The 4,517-nt window shown below is 37.4% G+C and overlaps 1 protein-coding gene across 1 annotated transcript in view; it reads left to right on the top strand.

Annotated features, from left to right (window-relative positions):
• Positions 1-3,155: 3,155 nt before the first annotated feature.
• Positions 3,156-4,517, top strand: part of c9orf72 (C9orf72-SMCR8 complex subunit) — a gene marked incomplete in the record, with an annotated part of 14,927 nt that continues 13,565 nt past the window's right edge. The window contains 1 exon segment of the mRNA XM_014013753.1: positions 3,156-3,349.

Raw genomic sequence — 4,517 nt, 5'->3', positions numbered from 1 at the left:
CAAAACTACAGCCCTTTAAGAAGAATCTTGTCTGCCATCTGCTGGACACTTTTTGTTGTGCTGGCGGGGTGTGAAGCTCCTAAAGAGACAGCCTCAAAATGAGTTGATCTGAGACACAGCTCAGAAAAGGGGCGGGGCTTGTGGAGTTACAATAAGGAGGATCTCAGACCACAGCATTGCAGCTCCATTTCATATAGACCTCAACTGAAGGATTTAAATGAAAAACAGGATTCAAAGCATCATACTGTGTTTCCTTCAAATTAAAACAAGATTAACATTTTAAAGTCAAAAGGGTTTTCTTCAGAAAAATTAACTAACACAACATAAAATTCCAAAAACATTAAAATATATTACAGGTCTTGTTGAGAATAACTCATTAGGTCTGCATTGGAAGTATTGTTGGAATCAGCCTTTTCTGACTGCAGTGTGGTCCCATCAGCAGAGCAGCCAGAGGCGAAACAATTTGGAGAGGCTGTTGACGCTCACTGACCTTGAAAACTTCAGCAGTAGTCAGTTTTTATGTTTTGTTTTATTTTATTATTTTTTGGATGCTGTCCATGCACTGAGTTGCCACTCTCCGAACAACGAGACCTGATGTGGTTTGTTATTCATGCAGGTCGTAGATATTCTGTCACAGGACAGACAAAAAGCCAAACACCACCAGGAGTCAGAAATGCTTTACTGAAGGATTTCTCAAGAGAAGAAATTTGTAAGAACTGGGAGGAAAAAACAAAGAACTGTTGGAAGATATGAGAGAAAGAATAGAGTGCGAGTGTTTTCATATGTGCTAGATGTAATTGTGGCATGACTAGAGGGCCTTACAGTCACTATATAATGATATTTTTACCAGTGAAATATCCATCAAAGGCTGGTGGAGGCTCTTAAACTCGCTGATATTTTTGAGAAACACACATTTCTGTTATTGTAGAGAAATTTCTCTCTCCAGGCCCCAGCTTGTGGATTTGTGATTTTCTGAAAAAATACAACAAAACCAGCCATTCAAACTTATAATATCTGTCATGGAGCTGCGTCAGCTGGGAGAAAATGACCAAAGAAAAACTGTGTCTCAACAACAAAACTTGTGTTGTAGTTTGCTACAATATAAAGGGATATTTTTTTAAAAAAAGACAAGAAATCTTCACATTATCACGCTCAACTTACCAAAAGCATGATCCAGATATAATTGTTGATAAAGCATTAAAACTCGTTATTATCTTGTAATATTATCCTTCTGTTTTTCATTCAAATACTGTGGTGSTAATTAAAATATATGTAGTTGTATGGAAGAAGTTTTCACAAACAGTTTATTGCAAAGTGTCAAATGTAGTGTATTTATGTGGCCCACAAGAGCTTTAAACATGTATTAATGTCTTAAAATAAGCTGCTTAAAAGAAAAGCTTTGATCATGATGCATGTCAATTATTTTAACCCATGAAGTGGCAGCATTCCACCACTAGAAGGAGCTGCACAGGGTTCAAAACTAGCTGGAAGCTAAATTATTTTACTGTGCAAATACGCCATCTGTTGCATGTCCATTGGTTACTTTTGCTGTGGGCCAGTTTTACTAGAAAGTGGGAATTTCCCACGTAAAAGCTGTAAATTTAAACTGGAACCAGTGGGACTTCCCTGTCGGAAAGTGGGAGAGTTTGGAATTCGAGACGGCAGCTACTCACCACAACTCATCTACAGCGAGTAAAACTCTTACTTTTACGTTTAATAGTATTTCTGTGGTATTTATTTGACATTTAGTCAGACGTAGTAGTTTTCAGTGTTTATAAGAAATGTTAAAATGCTGTTTCTGTGCAGGAAACACCATGTAGAGCTCAGTTATTGTTTGTTAGTGGGGCTCAGAAATGTGAAGCCTGATGTTTAATCAAAGTTAAACATGAATTACAAGCATAACGTTCATCTGGCTCTCAGTGGGAAAGAGTTCTCTCGCACTGGAAAACAATAAACGCTCAATCAATTTCTGAAAATTGTTTTCCAGTTTTCCTTTTCTCATTTTCCCCTGAAGCGCAGCCTATTTCAGTCCAGAAACTACTTTTCTTTTAGTTTATCGCAGACAAATTTTCTGAACACAGCAACTCAGTGGACAAATCGGAGCAATAAAAGATGGTAACGATTGTGAATTGGACTGAAACCAACAAAGATCCACTAATCAATCGGTTGCAGCTAATCAAGCCGTTAACTTTACAGAGTTCACTCTGCAAGTGGACGGAGACACATAATTTATGAGCAAACCTGAATGTCTATTTCAAGTTTAGTCAGAGAGATTTGTGAATGGAGTTTTTGAGATTTGCAAATGATTGCATTCTGTTTTTTCTGAGCAGTTTACACAACGACTCAACTTTTTCCAGACACGGAGTTGTGTTATTGCAGGAGCTGGAAGCAGAGCAGCACCGGAAATGTGTTTTTCGAACTGTACAACCAAGTAAGCCGTTTCGAGCTCTTGATGTAATTGTGTTACATAATTTGAGCTGACTGTTTTGTTTGCACGAGCTGTTCGGTCTCCGAGCAATTCGGGCTCAGAATTGCTGATGAGCCATTTAAAGCCGGTAGCATCGGCCATCTCTTTCGAAACCATTAGGAATAACATTGAGCATTAGTATGTATGCAGTGTGTTGATAAATACCGGCTGACTGAAGACCAACCAAGCTGGCTCCTTAGTGGATGTAAATGAAGGGGTGTTTTTATTTCTTTATTCCTGCAGCAAATGAGCCTGTCCCTAAAGCAAAAGATGAATGATGATGTTTAAACTTAGAAAATGTCAAATATATACTGCTGAAGAAAAAGCAAAACCACAAAATATTTGTTGCAGCTGATGATAGAGGTCTGAAGCCAGGCTCTCGCAGGAGATATAGTGCAATTTCCAGCAGTATGACTCAAGGGGAAGGGGCAGGAAAAAAAAAAAAAACAGTTTCCTGAACTGAAGTGATGTGCCATTAATTTGARGTAACACCTCGGCAAAAAAAATAGAATTAAAAATGCAAACACAATCAGCTCTGCCTGCAGTTGCACCCATTTGGTTGACTGGGCTTTATGTAAATGAATTTAAACACCTAATTTCCTGCAGGTGGCCGCCTGTTTAAAAATGACATCATTGTATCGGCGTGCAGTTCCGAGTCCAAACCGCCAGAGGGCGCCGTACGTCAGCAGGGATCGACGTACGTCTGACGTCTKACGTAGCCGGAAGTTTTTAAGAAGACCATAACAAAACTGCTACTGTGGATATTGGTCATGAAATTAGATATAATGACGCTAATTCAGTGGTTTCTTATGAGTGGGATTTAATAGTGCTCAGTTTTGAGTCACGTGTGTGTTGTTATTCGGCACAGAAAAGACGGAACAAGTAAGTTGTTTACGATGTCATTGCTTCCTGTAAGTGACGCTAGTCGTGTTTTTGGCAGCTAAAATGCTTATTGGACATTTTAAATATGATGGTTAAGAACACAAAATTCCCGAAAAACAGTATAGTCAAACTCTCTGAATGTGACATATATATTATATATTCTCGTCCATGTGAAGGTCTTTTTTTTATTGTGTAGCATGTTTACCTGGCACCAGCCGACCTTAATTGTTTCACATGAGATAAAAGGCAGGTGGGGGGAAAAAAACAACTTATCAGCAAAAATATACAGTATTAATTAATGCCGAATTCTGAGAAAGACTTATAAATATGSATTGTGATAAAAAGCTGGAGTAAAGATTCGTTTAACTTAATAGAATTAAAGTAAAAAGAGAAGTAAATAAAATGTGTCATCTGACCTAATGTCTCAAACAAATCACTTTCATTTCCTCTGCGTGCTCTCAAGTGAAAGTAATTATTATCGTCCTGTTTGCCTGTTAGCAAAATATCTCTTGAATCAGTGAAGGAATTTGAATGAAAATCTCAGATAGTGATCACTGAGTTGACATCTTTTCACTAACTTCCGGAGACCAGTCAATTCAAGATGGCCGCTTCTGCATTGTTTTAGCAAACACATAATGGGTCATAAGTGTTTAATTTTTGCATATGTTGAGCTAAATGTTGGTGTGGTAGTAGCTGAGACTGCAACTTGCCCTCAAAGCATCAGATCCTGAAAGATTTGAAACTTTGCCATTAACCACTGGAGCAGTGTTGCCAGATGGGAAATGTTGAATTATCGTATCAGCGGCTCAAAATTATCGTATTTTGAATCATAATTTGAATAAATTATCGTACACACCCAAGTTACATTTTAGAGAGGCTCAAATTTACATCCTGTTCAGCTCACAGTGTGCTCTGTTTTCAACAAACTGCACATTCCTTTGTTTATAATAAAGTTAAAAAGCACTGTATCTGACTGTTGAGTGTCCTTTTTTTTTAACAAAAGCTTTATTGTAAACAAGAACAAAACAGGGAGCCTGGTGAAATGATGCTTATAAAAAGAAATTTTAGATAAAATTACTATAATAAAATGTAAATTAAAATAGGCAAAATTAAAATGAAATCAGGACATAAAACAAATCATTGTAGTTTAGTCAAGAAATAAATTGAG

This window comes from Austrofundulus limnaeus, unplaced genomic scaffold (genome assembly GCF_001266775.1).
Source record: "Austrofundulus limnaeus strain Quisiro unplaced genomic scaffold, Austrofundulus_limnaeus-1.0 Scaffold105, whole genome shotgun sequence".
In the NCBI taxonomy this organism is placed as follows: Eukaryota; Metazoa; Chordata; class Actinopteri; order Cyprinodontiformes; family Rivulidae; genus Austrofundulus; species Austrofundulus limnaeus.
This window is presented reverse-complemented; position numbering and strand designations above follow the sequence as displayed.